The sequence below is a fragment of the Gracilinanus agilis genome, chromosome 3 (assembly GCF_016433145.1).
Source record: "Gracilinanus agilis isolate LMUSP501 chromosome 3, AgileGrace, whole genome shotgun sequence".
Lineage (NCBI taxonomy): Eukaryota > Metazoa > Chordata > Mammalia > Didelphimorphia > Didelphidae > Gracilinanus > Gracilinanus agilis.
In genome coordinates this window covers 360,992,891-361,016,006 of record NC_058132.1, presented here as the reverse complement: position 1 = coordinate 361,016,006, position 23,116 = coordinate 360,992,891, and positions in this window count along the sequence as shown.

The following is a 23,116-nucleotide window of genomic DNA, read 5'->3' as shown; positions in this document are numbered from 1 at the left end:
TGAGATTTTCTTGACAGAGATACTAGAGTGGTTTGCCATTTCCTTCTCCAGCTCATTTTCAGATGAAGAAACTGAGACAACAAGGTTAAGTAACTTGCCAAGAGTCACATAGTTATTTAGTGTCTGAAACTAGATTTAAACCTAGAAGATGACTCTTTGGACTCCTCCTGACAGTCTGGTCTGGTGTTCTATCCACTGAGCCACCTAGATGCCCTCAAGCTCAGGTAGGTACTCACTAATTAGTTAATATCCACTAAAAGGGAAGTCTTCAGTGGAATGTCCCAGGAATTTATGCTTGCCCCTAGGCTATTCAAAAGAGCTATCAGAGGCAACTAGGTGGCTCCAGTGGATTGAGAGCCACATTTAGAGATGGGACATCCTGGCTTCAAATATGACCTCAGACACTTCCTAGCTGTGTGATCCTGGGTAAGTCACTTAACTCCCACTTAATCCCTTGCCATTCTTCTGCCTTGGAACCAGTACTTTTTATTGATTCTAAGATAGAAGGTAAAGTATTAAAAAAAAAAAAAAGGGTTATCAGTAACTAATAGAGAGGTATCCAGAGCATATTTCTCAAGTCTCAAAAAAACTAGGAGAGATGGCTACCAAAGATGATAATCAAAAGTCACAATGGATTCAAGAATAGTGGTCACAGTCTAATGAGATGAAACCTAGTAGACATAAACTTGGAGTCTTTGGTTTAAAAAAATCAACTGACAATTTATATGATGGAGTCAAAAAGGCTTAAAATATTCTATATGAACCAGGGATCCCAATATGAACCAGGGGGGAAGGGAAGAACAAATCTTTACCAAGTGCCTACTATATGCCAGAGCAGATGAGAACAATTTGTTCCAAAGGCCATGCAGTCATCGGAAGCACTTAGAGCTTGGTCAGACATCAAAGACACCAAGGTCATCCCAGGCATCCTGGGCCATTCACCGTCATTGTCCTGACTTTCCTCTTGCCAATGGACTTGGATGACTCTGGAAGAGAGAGTGAGGCTTTTGCAACTCTGCCCCACTTCAATCCAATTCACAGCAAGTCTGGACATAACCCCCTGATGTCATTGGTCCTCTTTGAAAAGGAAAGACAAAGGACAACTTGCTGGTTCAGTGGATTGAGAGCCAGGCATGGAAGCAGGAGGTAATGACTTTCAAATCTGGCCTCAAACACTTTCTAGCTGTGTGACCCTGGATAAGTCACTTAACCCCAATTGCTTAGCCTTTACCTCTCTTCTGCCTTGGAACCAATACTTAATATCATACTGTTAACTAAAACTAGGTAAATATAGTGCTGTGGCTTGAAATAAGAAGTCTGGACTTCAAATCCAGGATCAGGCACTTCTAGCTATGTGATACCAGGCAAACCACTTAACCTTTGTTTGCCTTAATTGAAAATGGGAATTATGATAGCACCTATATTCCAGGGTTGTTATGAAGTTCAAATTATATATTTAGTGCTTATTCAAATCAATTATAAATTAATTATAAATCAATTAATTATAATATAGAATTTAATTTAATAATATTAACAATAAAGTGATTATATTTTATATAACCTACAACACATTATATATTATATATAATAGATAAATTTAATGATTTAATAAATAGTAATATAACAATTATATAATATATAATTTGAATAAGTATGATAGATAGATAGATAGATAGATAGATAGATAGATAGATAGATAGATAGAGTGCCAGGTATACTTCCTGACATATAGTTGTTTGTCCTTTCTTTTTTTTTTTTTTTTTACCCTTACCTTCCATCTTAGAATCAATACTGTGTTCAGAGGTGCCACCAGACTGCCAAAGAAGTCCACGATACAAAAAGTTAAGAACCTCGGCATTAGATTTTGTTAGCTGTATCTTCAATTTCATCTTCCAGATGATGAAACTCAGTGCCTTCTCTGAAATGTGTAGTTTTTAAAGACTTGGCTAGAGCATTGAGAGCTTGTGACTTGCCAAAATACAAAGCTGGTATGTTTCAGATGGTAAATCCAAGTCTTCCTGACTAGGAGGCAGCCTCTCTAGCCACTGGACAGCTATTTCTCCTATCTGGATGGGATTATACTTTGTTGTGTACAGTAGTCCCTCCCTATATCTCCCGTTCACTTAAGCGGCTTCATTGTGTCAGAGCTAAAGCTATATATAAATATTCATTCATTCATTCATTCATCCACTTATTTATTTATTCATTCATTTATTTGTTTGTTTGTTTGTTTGCTTGCCTGCCCATTAATTAATTAATTGGTTGATTGATTAATTTATTTATTTGTTTATTCTGCCACTCATTCATTCATTCATTCTTTCTTTCTTTCTCTCATTTATTTATTTATTTGTTTGCTCACTTGTTTATTTATTTGATTCTATATCGCGGAGTTACACTTACGGGGCACACTATTGGCTGATGGAATGAAAGGCCACCAACCACAGCGCCGTGTTCTGTATCCTGGGTGCTGATTGGCTCAGCAATTGTAGGTTAATAAGTCTAGAAAAGGTTTCTAGGAGAGTGGGAAGGGTTTATAGAGCCTTAATATATATATATATATATATATATATATATATATATATATATATATATATATATATGTGTGTGTGTGTGTGTGTGTGTGTGTGTGTAATAAAAATAAATATAATGCCCGCTACTTCCCAGATTTTCACCTAATCAGTCTATTATAATTTGTAAACAAATTTTATCCCATCTGCATTACATTAGATTGTAAACTCCCTGAGGGTAGAGAGTGCCCTTTTTCATTGTTGTGTCTCTATCACAATTCCCCCCCCCCCCTGCACATAATAGGTGTTTAATGATCTTAGGAGAAATTGAAACAGAATTAGGTCTACAATCCCTTCCAGTTCTCGGATTTTAGATCTCTCTGGATGGTATCTTGAACATGAAAGCGCAATTCTTTCTCCATGTCTGGCACCTGGAATTATAGCTTATGGTGAAAGAGGCTCATGAATGACCTTCAGTACAGCATTCTAATACAGTAAACAGAAGTCTTATTGTTCCATACTTGTTTCCTTCCCCTTCCCCACAAAACCCCTGGCCAGAAAGAACTGGAAAAAGCAAAGACATCATTGTATAAAGAATGTTTCATTGGAGAAGAAAGTACGGCATCTACACTAGCAAAGTAATTAGTACCTTCCCTCAAGGAAAAATAAAATAAAAGTTCATCAGAATAGGATGGCAAATGTGACTGGAAAAGGAACTGAGAGAAAAGTGTGGAACTAAGAAGGAACAAAAGGAAGACAGGAAGACATTTATCAAATGCCTACTGTGACTCAATGGTTAAGAACACTGGATTTGGAGTCCGGAAGACTTGAATTCAAATTCTAGCTCTGTGACCTTAGGCAAGTCACTTAATCTTTATATGCTTAGAAGGCAGCTAGGTGGCTCAATAGATAAGAGTGCTGGGGCCTGGGAGTCTGGAAGACCTAGGTTCAAATGTGGTCTTAGATACTTCCTAGCTGTGAGGCCCTGAGCAAGTCCTTTAACCTCTGATTGCTTTGACAAAAAGATTCACTAAAGAAGAAAATGGCAAATCACTCCAATGTCCTCACCAAGAAAACTCCCTGGGATCATGAACCTTTTGGACATTTCTTTCTTTCTTTTTTTTTTTAATTTTTTTTGAATATTTTCCCCTAGTTACATATTTCATGTTTTTCCCTCTAACCCCTCCTTAGCCAATGCACAATTCCACTGGGTTTTACATGTATCATTGATCAAGACCTACTTCCATATTATTGATGGTTGGACTAGAGTTATCGCTTAGTGTCTACATCCCCAATAATATCCCCAACAGCCCCATTTGAACATTTCTAAATGACTGAACAACAACATGGGCCAGGTTGCAGCTAAATGGCTTAATGGATAGAACGGGAGTCAAGAAGACCCGAGTTCAAATTCTACCTCAGATACTTTCTGGCTGTGTCACCTTTGACAAATCACTTAACCCTGTTTGCCTGTTTCTTCATCTGTAAAATGAGCTGGAGAAGAAAGTAGCAAACCACTCTAGTATCTCTGCCAAGAAAATCCTAAATGGGGTTTCAAAGAGTCAGATAGAACTGAAACAACTGAAACAGCAACAACAAATACCTGCCCACTTTCCAGAACTCTAAATACATAGAAAGAAGGTAGAGGCACAAAAGATGATAAGAATATGCTTATTTTTATCAGATGGAGATTGACTGACATGTGGTTTAGGGTTTGTTTTGTAGGTTCTGCCACTGTTCAGTGCACCTCCTCCTCCTCCGTAAACTATGGAAGGTAGAGAAGGACTTTTTCTCTCCCTCTTTCCTCTATTTCCAAATGGATGTGATCATTGGAACTCTCAGCAGAGGACAAGACTAGTGCTAGCTGGGTGGCCCAGATTTAAGAATTGTAATAGGAACTTGTCAACTGAGCAAGAAGAGCACACTCTGGCTGGGCTTCCAAAAAGAATCACAGTGGATGTGGGTTGTGATAAAGGCTAGTGCCACAGACTCTTCTATCCAAGTCACTAGAATATTGGGTATCTGGACACTAAGGAAAAGGCATTTCTAGCTACCTAACAACTAGATATTCAGAGATTGTCAGACTCTTCATGTCCCCATTTAGGGTTTTCTTGACAAAGATGTCAAGTGGTTTGCCACTTCCTTCTGTGATTCAATTTACAGATGAGCTGAGGTAAACAGTGTTAAATGACTTGCCCAGGGTCACATAGCTAGTAAGTGTGTGTGTGTGTGTGTGTGTGTGTGTGTGTGTGTGTGTGTGATTTGAACTCAAAAAGATGTCTTCCTGATTCCAAGTTATCTCTAACCATTGCACCATCTAGAACCTAGGTTTAAATATTACCTTTAATCTTTATTGTGGCATTGTATGGACTTGGGTTTCAGTTTCCTCATCCATAAACTAAAAGAGAGGAGAATAGACTAGATGATCTCTGGGGTCTTTTTTAATCCTAGGTCCAGGCTCCTATAACATTAGTCATGTAGTTCCAGTATAGCCTGCTACTAGCTCTCAGATTTTTCTCCTCTCCAGTCAAGCATGAACCTAGATAAATGGAAGAATCTTAAGAATGAGAAGGATCAATCTTCCCTCTGTTCCCAGGAATGTAGTGAGCCAACCATATTCTCAGAAGGGAAAAGGCAAATCCTTCAGGTATAAGAAAGAACAATAGCAATAAGAAACAAATTGAATCTGTAATTCTTGATTTTTGTGATCCATTAAATCCCTTGCCAGCCTGTTCTTGGGAAGCAAGACAGACTTGAGGAAGGAGCCTTTTTGTCATGGAAACCTTGAGCTAAGATGGAGTTTCATCTGCAGGTGGATGCATCTGGGACTGATGCACACAAAGAAGCTGTCTTGTGAGAGGAGTCTATCAAAATGAAACACCTGTGATGAAATATGCGCCCGAGCCCAGAGGAAGAAAGGCAGGGTCAAGGGCTTCCCATTGTTCCTCTAACAGTTTCCTTCCATTATTCTAGGGTGGAAATGCACCTCTAGGCTCACAGCACCATGGCAGAGATGAAGACTGTTCCAATGGTGAATGCTGTCCTGCTGAGATAATGAACCCTCCAAACTGCTCTAAGCAGGAGTCTGAGAGAATCAGAAGGAGGCAGCTGGGAAAGAGTGGCCACCAAGGGTGTCAAGAACCCTGGGTCAGTTACCTTTTCTTTCTTTCTTTTTTTAAAACCCTAATCAATATTGTGAATTGGTTCCAAGGTGGAAAAGCAGTAAGGGCTAGGCAATGGGGGTGAAGTGACTTGTCCAGGGTCATATAGCTAGGAAGTGTCTGAGGCCAGATTTGAACCCAGTCTCTAGACCTCGCTCTCAATTTGATGAGCCACCTAGTTGTACCACTAGAGTTATCTTTTCTACTCTTTCCCCATTCTTGTCCTGACTTGTAAGCTAAGACTCAGTGGAAGGAATGGAAAGCAACATAAAAGATTGAGTAGGGAGCACAAGAAATATGGGGGTGAGGTGGGGATGCAGGTACTGTACAAAATGGTCAGACAAGTTTTAGAAACAGGTTGAATTTTGTTGGAATCTGATTATAGACCAAAGCCTGTCACTGTTTACTTCATTTTCTTTGAATTTTTTATTATATGTCTGATATGTGTCTCCTATCACAACATGGGGAATGTGGAATATGTATTGCATGAAAGCACTGATGTAATCTATAACAGACCATTTACCACCTCAGGGAAGGAGAGAATCTGGATCACAAAATGTCAGAGAACAATTGTGAAAAATGGTTTCTACATGTAATTGAAAAAAGAAAAAGAAATAGATTTCATTCCTGTAGCCTACATTGGGGTTTTTGTCTATTGTTGCTCATGCATCTGGATGAAAATGAAAACTTTCAGTCTAAAAGCCAGATGTTTGGCAATGGATAGACAAACACCAAGAGTTTGGATTAAAAAGAGTTTGTATTGTTCACTTCTATCAATAGAGACGACATTGGATCTCTGTGCACAGCTTGGTAATATTTCAGAGAATGAAATGATTTTCTTCTCCCTCAATTCTTTTACATTTATTCGCCACTTATAGACTACCTGTTGTATGAGTGACCATCAGTCTAGAATACTAGGAGCTTCAGCCACTGGAGCTTCCCAGTTCTGTCTTTGAGACCTATGTTGTTTACCATATTGGTTTTTGGTGGAATTGTGGGTTTTGGTTGAAACTTGTGGAAACTCCCTTCACTGATGCAAATTAACAATTTGACTATAACATATAAATATAAGTCTTCAGAGTTTCATAGAACACTGAGTTGGCATTAACTTAGTCAAAGAGCCAATATGTTCCAGAAATAGGATCCAAATCCAAGTCTTCCTGACTCCAAAGCAGATCGGTTCTCCACTAAGTCTAGCTGTCTCTATCATTATATCAGACCTTAAAAAGTAGGAAAACTCTCTTATAGAGCAGTAACTTTGAAACTGTTCTCCATTCCTTTCCATTTAATCCAATCCAATTAAAAAGAATTTATGTGATTTATTAAGTACCTACCATATAAGACATGAGGCAGTGTATTGGGGATACTAAGATGAAAAGTGACCTGGTCCCCTGTCTCAAGAAGATTGCGAACAGGGAGAAGGATGAACTAGAGTCCCAGTCATGCAATCTTAAAAAAAAAAAAAAAGCAACCTTTACCTTTTGTCTTTATTGGTTCTAAGGCAGAAGAGCAGTTAGAGCTAGGAAGTCGGGGTTGAGTGACTTGCCTAGAGTCACAGTGCTAGGAAGTATCTGAGGTCAGATTTGAATCCAGGATTTCCCATCTCTAGGCCTGACTGTCTATCCACTGAGCCACCTAACTGCCCCACTGTCAAGTAGTCTTGACTGATTTTTCCCTAAATGTCATTGTGCCTATCTCACACAGACCCTCAAAGCAAGTAGAATGTGATGACACTCTTCCCTGGATGGAAATTTGGGTGTAGTTGCTGAAAATGAAGTTGATAAGGGGGTGATAACTCTCCTGTGAGAGTGCTAGTAAAACTATATCACACAATCCAGAACTAGGATAGTGAGGGCTCTTTAACCAGAACTAGCCTAAAGCATTCTTTAAATTAAAGGAGTTGTCAGCTAAGTCATTATTATACGAAGCATCCTGCCACCACTGAGACAACACAGTTTCCATGGAAGGTTTTAGGAGGCAGAACACCAAGAGAAATCATCCATTCTTAGGAGTTGTTATTTGTCCAGGTACTTAAGGAGGGAAGCCAGGTAGCTCAGTGAATAGAGTGCCAGGCCTGGAGTAAGGAAGACTTGCATTCAAATTTGACCTCGGGCACCTACTAGCTGTGTGACTCTGGGCAAGTCACTTAACCTTGTTTGCTTCAGTTTTCTCATATGTAAAATGAGCTAAAGAAGGAAATGGTAAACCATTCCAGTTTCTTTGCCAAGAAAACCCTAAATATCATCACAAATTATAGTACACATCTGAAATGACTCAAAAACAACAACAATAACTTAAGATAACTTCTATGTCAATTATTGCAGGTAGGGCCAAATGGAAAGCTCTGGAATTATAGCTACCACTAAATAATTCCAGGTTTCAGGAGACGCACAAGCTAGCTCTCTTCCTTAGCAATGGAGATGGTGGGGCTGGTGGTACTTTGCTATACTAGTTCCCTTTCTGACAACCCTTGGAGGCCAATGAGGAAAGTAGATGGCCCCTGGGTAGCTTATGGCGGACTAAATTAAGTTGTCACACCCATCATGGAGGCCTTTCCTAACTTTGCCAAGGTGGTAGAACAGGTAGCTCAGCCCTCCAGGGATCGGTTGACTCAAAGTTGCTTCATCTTTCATCCTAAGAAGTCCAGTAAATGTTTACTGTCTTTTCCCAAGGCAACATGAACTTCCTGCTGCCACAGTTGGGTAAGCAGAGACCAGAAAAATGCCCTACTTCCTGATATCATGTTGACAGGGCAAAAGAAGGCCTCAGAGACCTTAGATCAGATAGTGGCCCATAGAAAGGACAGGGGATGTAAGATGAACAGAAAGAAAACACAAAGTTCAGCTTGCTCAGTAAATTTTTAGGAAGTTACACTGAACATGGAGTGCTCAGACACTCTGGCTATAGTGGCTATAGTTTAGAATGAACAAGCTCTTACAGCACAGTGGGTACTGGCAGAAATGCAGGCTCTAACAGAGTGGGCATTTTCATGGGCACCAGCAGTACGTAATCCTGTTGGCAGTGTTCATGAGCTAGTTTTGGCTACTAAAGGCTGGGGCCTCCCCACCCAAATGACACCCTCCCACTTGTACCTGTTGAATAAGACCCAGGACCACTTTAAAAAAAAAAAGACCCTTACCTTTCATTTTAGAATCAATATCGTGTATTGATTCCAAAGCAGGAAAGCAAGTAAGGGCAAGGCAATGGGGATTAAGTGACTTGCCCAGGGTCAAATAGCAAGAAGTATCTGAGGTCAGTTTTGAACCCAGGACATCCTGTCTCTAAGCCTGGCACTCAATCTACTGAGCCATCTAGCTGTGCCCCTCCTCCCCAGGATCATTATTTGAATCACTTATTGGGTCTGGTACCCCCTGTTACAAGAGAGGCATGCCAACTAAAAATGTCAGCAGATATTAATCTAATAATGAGACTATACCATGAGGGTTGGAGTTATTGGAAAGTCCTCCTAAATGGCTAATCTATTGATTACATGGCTAGTATGTGAGAGAGAGACTTGAAGAGGGTAAATAAAACCTTCATCTATACTGATTCTTAGGCAGTAGACAAGATTCTGCTCAAGTGGTCTAGGGGTTTAGAGGGAACAGAGCTAAGTTGTTAATGGCCCTCCCTCCACTTTGGGATCAGGATCAATAGAGAAATTTGCCAATGCCTCCCATCATACATAGCTGTTTGTGGGGCACATCAATGCCCATTAGAGATACCATATCTTCTTCTGCCAGACTGAACAATCAGGTTGTCTCCCTTATGAGAATAAAAAATATAGAGGAGTAGATCCATCTCCAATAGGCATATGTGGGCTCTGATACTACATTGGAGTGGATGATAGACAATACATTTTTTTCCTTTTTTTATTTAGAATATTTTTCAATGGTTACAGGATTCATGATCCCTCCCATCTCCCCCCAACCACCCCTACTCTTCCCTCCCTACTCCTGAAGCTAACAAGCAGTTCCACTGGGTTATACATGTATCATTGTTCAAAACCTATTTCCATGTTATTCTTGTTTGCAGTAGAGTGAACTTTTAATATCAAAACCCTAGTCATATCCCCATTGAACTACATGATCGATCCTATGTTTTTCTTCTGCGTTTCTACTCCCACAGTTCTTTCTCTGGATGTGGATAGCGCTCTTTCTCCTAAATTCCTCTGGATTGTCCTGGATCATTGCATTGTTGCTAGTAGAAAAGTTTATTACATTCTATTGTGCCATAATGTATCAGTCTCTGGGTACAATGTTCTCCTGGTTCTGCTCCTTTCGCTCTGCATCAATTCCTGGAGGTTGTTCCAGTTAACATGGAATTCCTCCAGTTCATTATTCCTTTTAGCACAATAATATTTCATTACCATCAGATACCATAATTTATCCAGCCATTCCCCAATCAATGGACACCCCCTTCATTTTCCAATTTTTTTGCCACCACAAAGAGTGTAGTTATAAATATTTTTGTACAAGTCTTTTTCCTTATTATCTCTTTGGGTTTAAACCCAACAGTGGTATGACTGGATCCTTTTAAAGGGGAGGCATTCTTTTAAAGTCCTATGCACATAGTTCCAATCTGCCCTTTAGAATGGTTGACCAATTCACAACTCCACCAACAGCGTATTAGTATCTCAATTTTGCCACATCCCCTCCAACATTTATCACTTTCCTTTGCTGCCATATTCAGAGTTGTTTTAATTTGCATTTCTCTAATTAGGAAGGATTTAGAACACTTTTCCACGTGCTTATTGATAGTTTTGATTTCATTGTGTGAAAACCGCCTATTCAAGTCCCTTGACCATTTGCAGATTGGGGAATGGTATAATTTTCTTAATTAAGGATGAGGTAGCTACGTCTGCCCAATGAGGTTCCTTATGCTATTTGAAATACCCATTTCTAAATGATGAATACAGCATGACCTTGAATTGTTATGCCTTTGGTCATAAAGTTATGGGTTCAAGAAGCTGTATCTGTGATGAATAATTACCCACAAAAGGAAGAGGAATCCCTGGTCCATCTGTTGCTTGGATCTCAGCTCCTTGATAAGGATAGACTGCTTTTACACATATTTCTAGTTGATCTTTTCTTTTTCTGTCCTTGGAATAGAGTCACCCAGGTCTCAAGGTCATTGTCCCCGTAATGGGTTTCCTATATCCTAGGAGGAATGGCTTATGTCTCCTTTTCCTGAAATGGTTTAGGCCAGTGATGGGCAAATGTTTTAAAGAGGGGGCCAAAGGAAAGGAAATGCTTATCTGTCAGTCTGTTTCTAAGGCAACTCTTGAGAAGTTTCATTGTATTGTATCCTATTCATTGTATTTATCAGATTAGGAATAATGTTGGGGGGGATGTGGGTGAAGAAGCAAAATGAGGAATTATTAGGAATTTCCTTGCTTTATTTTTTTACTTCTTTCTTTAAAAAAACTTTTTCAGTAACTCTTATCTTCTGCCTTGGAATCATTAAATATTGGTTCTAAGAGTGGTATGGAGGGATAAGAAATGGGTTAAATGGTTTGCCCAAGTCATACAGGTAGGAAGTATCTGAGGGCAGATTTGAATCCAAGACCTCCTGTCTCCATGCCTGTCTCTCTATTCATTGAGTCACCTCCCTCTGCCTTGTCCTGCTTTCTAACAGCACAAAGAAAGTGAGACCACCTCTGCATTATTATGGAGATGTGTATCTATTAGAAGCAATGGAATCCTTTACCCAATTCGAGGGCAATCTTGAGTTGCTGAATGAAAGTGAGAATCCTACTATGTTATATTATCTCCCTCAAGACCCTGGTCAGGGTCCAGGGAACATTGAGTAGGTGGGAGAATAGAGCAAAACAATATTGGCCAGGGTCTGGGAAAGCATATATACAAGATGGTAATGACCTCCTAATTACCTTACTACAGATGACCGTGACCCCTGATGAGGGTCAGCAATTTTCTGTGTTTATCTTGATACTATGTACTTGGCCTCCCCTTCTTTGTACTGCAACAATTTTATATTACTCACAAAGGGGCCAGATCATTAAGATGTAGAAACTGTTCCTTACCAAAAAGAAACAAGCCAAGCTGGGGGTTTCTAGTCTTCATTCTTCTCCACATTCAGCCATTTCTTCAAGGGACCATTACATGACTTGTCTTTTGTGTGCGTTTTCACTGTACCTGCATAAATTCCTGTTTAGCACTTCTTACACTAGACTTTTCACATCCCAGAGACTGAAGTTCTCTAATAATTGCCTTAAAATTATTTCAACAATGGAAGGCTTCCAGAAGGCTTTAGAACTTTGCCCCCATGGGAATGGGTATGGTAGGAGCAACATTTTTTGGAGTCCCAAGCATGTAGGATGTGCTAGTGTTTCCATACATATATGGAGGTCATCCCCAAGACATTTTGGGCCTGGAGAATAGGATTTGAGCTGTCATTATAGCTTCGTGATCACCTGAAGACTAAGTTTGCACAGCCTAGGAAGAGTTAAGGCTCCTCATACTTGAAAAATGTCCCAATACTCTGTGTATCAACACACCCTTCTAACTAGATATACTTTCATTTGGTGATAATACAAAGCATTTGCCTAAACCAGGCTTGTTTTCTTACTGAATAAGCTTTCTGTGCTATTGTTAAATAAGCTTCCTTTAATAAAATTAGTCTAAGAGTGACTCAGTTTGTTCCAACCCAGACCTTAAACCATAGGTCTGGCCTGAATCAAGTCTAATACAGGACAGTACACAAAGAGCTAAAATTCAGTTTAGGAAATAGTTAAATGCCTGGGAGAGGTCATCCAGAATTGTGTGAGAGATCAGAGGAAAAGAGTCACTTAGAGGCAAGCAGGTAGGTAGTTCAGTGGACACAGAGAGCCAGGTCTGGAGATGGGAGGTCCTGGGTTCAAATCTGCCCTCAAATCCTTCCTATATGACCCTGGGCAAGTCATTTAAACCCAAATCGCCTGGCCCTTACCACTCTTACTGCCTTGAAACTGATACTTAATATTAATTCTAAGACAGAAGGTAAGGTTTAAAAAAAAAGAAACTAAGAGGATGGGGCGACACAGAGATTCACAGATGACATGAAGGAGGTAGCACCTGGGAGGATCTCTTAGAAGAAAAGGATTCAAAAAGGTGGAGAAAATCAAGAAGGGTAAAGAAGTGAGAAGACTGTTTTAGTCATGAGGGAGAGAGCTCAATGAGGCTGGTCAACTCTATGTCTCTGGACTTCCCAAAGGGTTTGAAGATGTCTCAAAGCTCTCCAAAAGTAAAATAACATTAGACCTCATCATGGATCTATACTATACGTTTTAGAGAGATTCAGGGATAGAAGACAACAACAAAATACATGCCAGCTTTCCTGGCTATTTTGCTAGCTTATCAACTAATTGATGAGATAAGGCAGTGAGAAACAACTAAAAAACAAAATTTAAAACTCACATATGTTCATTTATATATATATATATATACATATGTTTATGTATACATCTTTATCTCTATCCATCTATCTGTCTATCTATCTATCTATCTGTCTATCACATGTATTTATTTTTCTAAGAACATACTATTTTATCCCTAGAGGAATATTAAGCTCCCTGAGAGCTGGAGGTGTTTATTTTGTCTTTGCATATCCATCACAATGCCTGGCAGTTGGTAGGTATTTAATAAATGCTTGTTGAATGAATGAATGGAGATTATTCTAGTTCTTTGTGTTTCTTCTATTGGGTTAAATAAAACCAGTTCTATATTTGATATCTAAGAGCTTTCATAGGGCCTGAGGAACTTTTATGATGTTTTGGGGGGGATATCTAGGTGAGGCAAAATGAACTGAACTGTGTTTCTGAGGAAAACCCTGGGTTTTTACACAAGTTATAGAAACTATCAGAGAGCTTCCTGGCCTCTTCCCCCGCCCTAACTGAATAAGATCTGTATGAGCCCAGAGCTGTGTCTCTGAGCCACATTTATAGATCTGATCATTTTGTAGGTCTGTTGGCAAATCAAAGGCTGTCTATGACCTTGTACTTTTTGTCAGAAAACAATTCCAGGTAGTGAATCAAAGGCTTTCATTTACTGGAAGGAAAATAAGGAATGAGGAAGTGGGGACTGGTTGTATGTTTATGTAAGATATCATACTGGGAAAGACCCAGTTTTTTTTCTAGTTAAAGAATTACAGACTCATAAATTGATTTTAGGAGCATAAATATAGGTACAGAGGGATCAAAATTATGTGGAAAACAGGATTCCTTTCTACTAAAGTCTTAATACACAAGTATCTTAGACTTCCTATTAATTTTCATACAAATACTTTTCTGACTCCAGTTGTTCAGTTGTATCCAATTTTTCCTGACCCCCATGGATTATACTGTCCATGAGATTTCCTGAAGTGGTTTGCCATTTCCTTCTCCAGCAAATTAAGGCAAATAGAGGCGAAATGACTTGCCCAAGGTTAAATAGCTAGTGAGTATATAAAAATCACAGTTGAACTCAGACCCAGGGCTCTCTCCATTGAGCCACCTATCTGCTTCCCCCTTCTCCCATATTTAGCACTAAGGTGTGCCACTAATAAGACTGTTTTTTTTTTTTGAAGAATAGGTCCAAAGTAAAATTGTGGCGTAAGCAAAAATTTGTTTCTTTTGGGTGCCACACCTTTGAGAACCACAAAACCATGCTTTGTTTTCATCCTCCAGAAGCCCACAGACACTATTTCTCTCCCAGCCTCATACCAAACACCTCCTACATTGACCCAAAGCAGATCCCTCTCACAACCTGCTATGAATGCTAATCTGGGTTTACTAAGAGCATTGATGACTGTTAGGATCTAGTATGTTGTTATTTTTAGACAGGAAAGTAATTGCATTTTAACTGGAGGAAATACATTAGCTCAAAGGGGTGACAGGATGGACTGATTTTTAGTCCTGTGGAAGACTGGGAGGGGAAAACTTGGGGCTGGACTGGTTATCCATGTTCCTTACTCTGGGATTTATAAAGTTAAAGTTAGTCTTGTTTGCAAGATTAGGAAATTCCATTTAGAGGATGATCTGTACCAAGTAAGCAAAGATCCCAGCTAGATTTCCAAGAGGTAAATGCTCATCCTGAAAACCTAATAATAGTAATAATAACAACAACAATAATAATAATGTTAGAGCTGGCTCTAGCACATTCCTAGATTAAGTCTTCTATCCTAAGAATGGACTAAATTAAACCCTGGGAAAGAAGCTCAGTATCAGTTCTATATTTTGTTGATTATCTAGACTTAGGAAAGGGATAGATAAAACGTTAATAAAACAGATATTTATTTACTTTTTAAACTCTCACCTTCCATCTTAGAAACAATACTGTGTACTGGTTCCAAGGCAGAAGAATAGTAAGGGGTAGGCTATGGGACTAAAGTAACTTGATCAGGGCCACCCAGCTAGGAAGTGTCTGAGGCCACATTTGAATCCATAACCTCCCATCTGTAGGCCTGGCTCTCTATTCCTTGAATCACCTAGCTACCCTCAAGCAGATTATATTTCAAAGAATGCTGTAATTTTTTTTCTCCCAGAGCTGGTCATTATACATTTACCAATATACTCCTGCTTATTTCCCATGAGCACGATGTAAAACATTTATTTCCCAATGCTTTCCATTGGCTGACTTGGAGCTCAGAAGAAATCCATACACTTGCTTTACATGTCTCTGACCTCATCCATTGAACTTGGATTTCACACATGCCCAAAATGGTTGATTTATCCTTGACATGAATCATTATTCCAGCTGGACATGCTCTTCTAGGACCTTTCCTTCTTAACAGGCTCACATCGTGTGGATAGTTTTCTCTCGGTAATCTAGGTCAAAGGTGCAAAGGTGCATAGATTTAGAGCTGGAAAGGACATTTCACAGATGAGGAAGTAAGCCCCAAAAGATGAAGTTACTTGTTCAAAGTGCCACAGAGGATAAATGGAAGAGGCAGGATTTGAACCTCTACCCTCTGATTCCAAAGCCAATTTTCTTTCCCCTGTACCATGTTGCTTTTCCATTTTAGTTCTCCCTGTCTTGATTTTAGATGGAGGACAAGCCCAGAACACTTTTTTATACTATACCATAATTACTTGAGCTGTAAAATATAAATGGTTATATTTGCCCCTGTCTGTCTGCTGAGACTATTAGAATAAAATCCATAATTTCCCCCTTCCCCCCTCCCCACCTTTAGCCTTCTCCTTCAGTCATCAAAGCTTGTTTGGACTCTAGAAGTATTCTGTAGGTACAAATCTAGATACTGCATGGGTGTGGTTAATGGAGAGAGGTGACATTTTCTTCATTATTGATTGAACCCTAAATTCATAGGTTGACCATTCTATCACAGCACTATTGTTTGTGAAACAAAACTTATGTACCAAGAAACTGGTTTGCTTTTTTTCCCCCTTTCTCTATTTAACAAATATTTATTGAATGTCTATTATGTATTTTTTATTTTAAATAAATATTTAATTTAATTTAAAAAATAAAAAATTTATTTTAAATAAATAAAATAAAATTTAAATTAAAAAAATTATTTTACTTTATTTTCAAATGATGATCTTTCTTCTCTCCCTCTCATCTCACTCAAAAATAAAACTCCTGTTATAAACCTGAATAGTTAAAGAAAAAAGTCTTCTTATTGGTCACATCCAAAAAGTATGTCACCACCTGCCCTCTGAATCCATCACCTCTTTATCATGAACTGGACAGTTTGTTTCATCATAAGTCCTATGGAATTGTGGTTGGCTATTATATTGATCAGCATTCTGTCAAAGTTATTTGTCTTTTTAATACTGTTATACAAATTATTCTCTTGGTTCTGCTCACCTCACTCTGTGTATCGGTTCATACTAATTTTCCCAGGTTTCCTTGAAATTGTACCCTTCATTTTGTACAACATGATTATATTCTATCACATTTATATACCATAATATGTTCAGTCATTTCTCAATTGACAGGCACCTCCATAATTTCCAATTCTTTGCCATTGTAAACAGAGCTGCTATAAGTATTTTTGTGTATATATGTTCTCTTCCTCTTTCTTTGGTGTCTTTGTGGTTATAGACCTAATATTTATATTGCAGGGTCAAGGGATTTGAACAGTTATTAGCTTTTTGGTCATAGTTGCAAATAGCTTTCCAGAATAGCCAGACCAACCAGTTCATGAGTGTGCTTGCTTTCCCAAAGCCCTTCCAGGATTTTTCCTTTCTTTTGGCCAAATGTGCCAATCTGATGAGTGTAAGGTAGAACCTCAGCTGCTTTAATTTTCCTTTCTTTAATTAATAGTGATTTAGCATATTTTTTTTTGTATAGCCATTCGGAGGGTTTCTTCTTCCGAAAATTGCTTGTTCATATAAATGGATTTCTTTTCCAAAGTCAGTAAATTAGTGGGTCTCAGTGGTGAATACTAGTTTGCATTTGAGAAGGCTAGTAGTGTTCTAATCAGTAAATATTTAAACTTCCCTCCCTGGAGCATTTTTGTCTTTGGATTCCAGTCATTAACTTTTTTTTTTTAACTCTTAACCCTCCATCTTAGAATTGAGACTAAGTATTGGTTCCAAGGCAGAAGAGGAGTTAGGCTAGGCAACTGGGGTAAAATTTATAGCTAAGAAGTGTCTGAGATAAAATTTGAACCCAAGACCTAGCATCTCCAGGTCTGGCTCTTTAACTACTGGGTCATCTGACTGCCCCAAGTCATTCATAGTCTTGAGGAAAAAAGGTTGACTATGAATCATTTCAGTTGGACAAATTGAAGTAGTATAGTTTCTTCATAGGTTATCGTGAAATGGTCTCAATAGTACTACAAATTAATATAACACTAAAGTGAGAGAACATACTACTTCATCCTTTCTCTTCCTAACGTTAAGCCCTCTTGACAATGTCAGCCTTTGAAATATACATTATGGCCCCTCTTTTCTTCAAATCTTGGGTCAATTTTCACTTCACTATCCATAGGTAAAAGGCAAAGAATTCTCCCTCAGAAAATATAGCTTTGACCTAGTTTTTCTCTGCCCTCCCTTTTCTCTACTGTTCTGTTCTGTCCAATGCACATATCAAATTACTAGAAACAGTCATTTTGTCAGTGCTGAATAAGAACTCATCTTTGTATAGTATATATAGTATATAAAGCAATTCCTTCAAAACAACCGTTTGAAGTAGATATTATAAGTATTATGGTTCCCATTTTACTGATGAAGAAATTGAGGCTCTGAGATGTTGTCTTTGATACATAGCTAGTAATTTTCTAAGGTGGAATTCAAACCCAGGTCTCTTGCCTTTAAATTTAATGCTCTTTTCAATTCTTTAAAAATCATAAAAATTGATAGCAGACCCAGAACTAATTCATCCAAGGTTATTTGTTTCTAGGCATTGGTGAGTCAATCAAGAAATTTTATTAAGCATTTATCACATTTATTATATGCCAGCCAGTGAGTTAACTAGCATTTATTAAGGATTTAACCAAGTTCCAAGCACTTTGAAATGTATAGGGAGGCAAAGAAAGGTAAGTAGAATCCCTGCCTTAAAGGAGTTCATATTCTAATGGGGAAACAAAATGGAAATAACTAGGTATATATAAGATATCTCCAGTGTAGATGAGAAGAAAGATAATTTCAGAAGGAAGGCCTAAGTGAGGTGGGGAAAGTTTCTTGTTGAAAATGGGATTTGAGTTCATTCTTGAAGGAATCCAAGGAAACTAAAAGGCAGAAGGGAAAAGGGAAAACACATTTTAGGCATGGGGACAACCAGTACAGAGGCAAAGAAATGGGAACTGGAATGGACTGTGAGAGGAATAACAAACAGGCCAGAGTAGGAAGAAGTAGTGTATAAAGATTGGAAAGGCAGGAAAGGGGGTAGGTAATGAAGAGTTTTATATACCAAACAGAGGGTTTTTTATTTGATCCTAGAGGCAATGAGAATCCGCTGGAATTTATTAAATGTCTGGGTGAGTGTCTGAATGTGGTGGTGATATGGCCAAACCTACGCCTTAGGAAAGCTGCTTTGGCAGTTGAGTGGAGGATTAGAGTTGGGGATATAGGGAGGCTCTTGGGAAACTATAATTACAATAGTCCCAGCAAGAAGTGATGAGGACCTGGATCAAGGTGGTGATTGTGTGAGTGAAGGGGGACCAATGTAAGAGGTGTTGTTGTAGAGATAGAAATGATGGATTGAATGGGGTGAGTGTGAGGTATTGAGGATGGCATCTAGCTTGCAAGCATAGGTGACTGGAACAATGCTAATATCCTCAATAGAAATGAAGACATTGGGAGTAAGGGAGATTTTTGGTAGAGGAAAATCAATTTTGGACATGTTCAGTTGCAGATGCCTGTAGGACATTCAGTTTACAATGTCTAAAAGGCAACTGGTAATCAATGACTGTAGCTTAAGAGAGACAGTGAGATAGATAGATAGACAGATAGATAGATGGATAGATAGATAGATGGATAGATAGATAGATAGATAGATAGATAGATAGATAGATAGATAGATGGATGGATGGATGGATGGATAGATAGACCAATCTGGGAATCACCTTCTTACAAATGAATTGGAAGAGCATCCTTGGTGGGGGGGCTCTTTGGGAGGGAACCCTAGGTTAGTGGCCATAACATGGATAAATAACCAGTGAAGGAGACTGAGTAGTAGTAAGACACAAAGGAGAAATCCAAGAGAGAGCAGTGTCACAAATACCTAGAGGAGAAAGACTTGGGGAAAGAAGGGCATCAACAAAAAAGTTAATTAGCATCCAGTTTGTTTCCAGGTATTTGATACCAGTGGCCATAATTTAAAGGTAGTTGATAAATGTCCTACTGTTTTCAACAAAAGATCAAAAGTGATGAGGACTAAGAAAAGGCCAACAGATTTTGCAGTTCATTTATAACGTTTGGAGAGTTTTGGTTTGTTTTTAAAAGGGGATTAATTAAGACCCAAATCCCATAATATATGCTATTTTATAAATGTCTACTGACATCATTGTTTAATGAATTGGTAGGTACTGTTATATTTTTGTTGGGTGATATGCTAGATGGCTCTTAGCCAATTTGGTAGAATGGTGGAATAAAAATGATACAACATATGATAGATGATGTTATATGATATGCCACTTTAAAAAACTTTTATTTAAGGTTTAAAGAACATTTTCACATATATTATCTCATTTGATCTTATAATAACCATTTAAAGTAGGCACCTCAAGTCTTATTATCTCTATTTCCCAATGAGGAAACTGAAGCTGAAAAAGATTAAGTCATTTAATTTACAGAATAAGTAAGTGATGGATCAGGGTCTTGAACTTTTGATTTCAAGGCCAAGGTTCTTTCTGATACACTTCAGGCAGCAAGATGTCTCAAGGATGGAGATATTCTTGATTGTATAAACATATCAATAATAAGACCAAATTCAGGATATTTTAATTATGATTGTGGATGGGCCTTTTAAATAGTTGATCCTTCTACTATTTTTTAATATTTGGATATTGGGAGAATATAGTTTCAGCTAAATAAAGAGTGTGTTATTTATTTTTTCTAAATTAAAAAAGTTTTATTAATGCCTTTCATTTTAAGTCACAATAATTTTCAGATATGTTTCTCTATAATCCTGTCCCTTAATGAACATTCCTTTTCTTTTAATATTTCTATATTTGTCATATAGTGAAAAACACGTATTGCACATACAAGAAAAACTTGTATATATACATATATATGTATCAAGAAATAAAGTAAAAAATGATGTATTTCTGCATCTAGACTCCATTATGAACCTTCTTCTGTAACAAAGAAAAAGGAAGAGTTAAGCAAATCAGGTAATGCATTGGCTGCATATAACCATATTTACCCAGTTTAGAACCAACAGTCAATGCTTCTTCAAAGAAAAGGGAGAAAGGCAGTCCTAATCTCTTCTCCTGGACTAAACTGGTTATTACAATGAGCTAGCATTCTGCTTTATTTTATTCTTTTCTGTTGTTATTATTTGCAGTGTTTTTGTTTTTATCCTTTTCCAGCTCTGCTTACTTCACTCTATCTCATTTCATCCACATCTTCCCATGTTTCACTGAATGCCTCATATTCACTGTGGTCTTTTTTAATGGCACCGTAATATTATGTTATATTTACATACCACAATTTATTTATCTTCCCCCACTTAATTAGCTTCTACTTTGCTTCCAGGTCTTTGCTACCAGGTGATATGATTTAAAGGGCATCAGAAGGAAATGTCCTGCTCTCAAAAATATTTCCCACATCATTCATTCTTTTGGGTTAAGATGCTGAGGGTAACATACAGCCACTGAGTAAGGAAGGGCAGCTAAATGAACTTATCAGTTGCTGGGATTGTGTTCTACAAGGGAGGAAGGGAGGCCAAATGGAAGAAATCTATACCTTAGTTTTAACTGGGAGTGGTCTTCCTTGGAGAGAGTGAATGTGTCTTTACATGGATATGAGACTAGTTTCTTTTTTGGTATCCGGACTTTAAGCCACAATGGCCTTTTCTTTTAAGCTCCAAGTGCAAATGATCCCAGAGGCTAGCAATCTCACAGTGAGATTTATGTAATCAAAAAGCAAATAGAAAATGTTAGCCTCTAGACCTTTTGGAACAACACTTTCACTATATCAAAATTTTGTGTGTGTATGCATATGTAGATATATATGCATATTCAAGATTTATTCAACCTAAATATTTTCAAGATTTTTGTTAAAACTCCAGGTGGTAACATCTCATCATATGAATAAGCATCTCTTATTTGCTGTGAGCTGAGAACAGTCTGAGTTAGAGCTCATTTACCATTCCATCTTTGAAAATTTCAGTATTGAGAGGTTAGACCAAAAGATATTCATATTAGTAAAGCATTGCTCAATCAAATGATTATCATTTACTGTGGCTAATCCAAACTTTGCCTTCTCCATCAATTCAATAAAACAACAGCATGAACAGAAGACAGAATAATTGTGAGAAGGGTAGACTTTGAATTTATAAGAGCAATTGGTATCAATACTTTGCTTAATATAATGCTTTAAAAGATTAAAATGTCATACTTTGGGGCTCAATCCAAATTTGCTTTTAATTATGTTATCTTCAAGTTGGCACACACATGATGCTGTTTTCACTGGAAAGCATCAATTAAGACCAGATTCCATCACTGTCATTATCATCAAAAAACATTTTTGAAGCACGCATTCATGCATTTCCCTACAGCCCTGAGCTAAGTTCTATACAAAGCAAAGGTGATAGATAAGAATTCTTGCCCACTAAGAAATGACAGTATAACACACTAAAACAGCACTATAGAAAAAGACATAGGCAACTGACCAACTACACATGTTAAATATACAACTAACATATTAGCAATTGTAAAGAGTTTCACACGGTGCCTGGCACACAGTAAGCGGAATGTAAATGTTAGCTATTGTTATTATTGCTATGGAGAAGCAGTGGAATAAGTCAATAATGACTGGAAGGCAGAAGTTTCATGGAGGAAGTGAGATTTCAGGAGGCACTGAACAGAAGGGAGAAATCTTGGTGAGTTGGGAAAAGGGATTATAGAGCAACAGATTTTATTTTTAGTCGAAGGATCCCTAAAATATGGTCTAGCTCCATTTCTTCATTTTTGCGGATGAGAAAACTGAGGTCTAGAAAAATAAGATGAATCATTCAGGATCACACAACTAGGTAAAATTCTGGTCTCCTTACTTCTAGCCCAGTGCTCATTCCATGGTACCATAATGCCTCAGTCAAGAGGGTTAGAGGTGTGGTGTTTGGCTTATCAAAGCTTCAAACAAGTGGGAGTTACTTTTGAACCTGTCAGACAACCAAGAAAGGGGAAAGGCAAATACTGAGGGTGACAAAGAAGGGCACAGAAGGAAAGTAGTGGGCTGGGGGTCAAGAAGATGTTGTCCAGATCCTTTTTCTGATGCTGACTGGATGTGAGACTTTGGGCAAGTTACTTCTATGAACTAGCGAAATCCCTTTCACTAAATTTCAATGATAAATCTCTTCTTTGGAGTACAAAGCATTTGTCAGGGAGATTGTGTATCTAAGGAAATGCTTGCATTTGGAAAGGCCATTAACTCTTTAAGATATGAAAGGAAATGGTGAATAGATTATGTCTAGAGCTGTATGGGATGCAACTTGTCCGATCCCCTCATTTTTCAATGAGGAAAAACAGGCCCAAGAAGATTGTTAATGACCTGCCAGAAGTCAAGGGTCTAGAAAAGAGAATGAAAACTTGGATGCAGGTTCTTCATCTTAATATAGAATCCTTTCCACCGCCCTGCCCTGGCACTCTTTTGGTTGGGGAGTAGTTCAAAGAAATAAATCAGGATTTTCTCTTGCAGGATAGGATTAGACGTTTTATTTTTTCTTCCTCCACTGGTGCCTTCGTCCTTCTCCCACATTCTCCTGGACTTACTTTACATAGAATCACTCTGTTTCCTCCACTCACCACCTCTAGCCATACTCTGTTCCACTTGACTTTCCTTTCCAT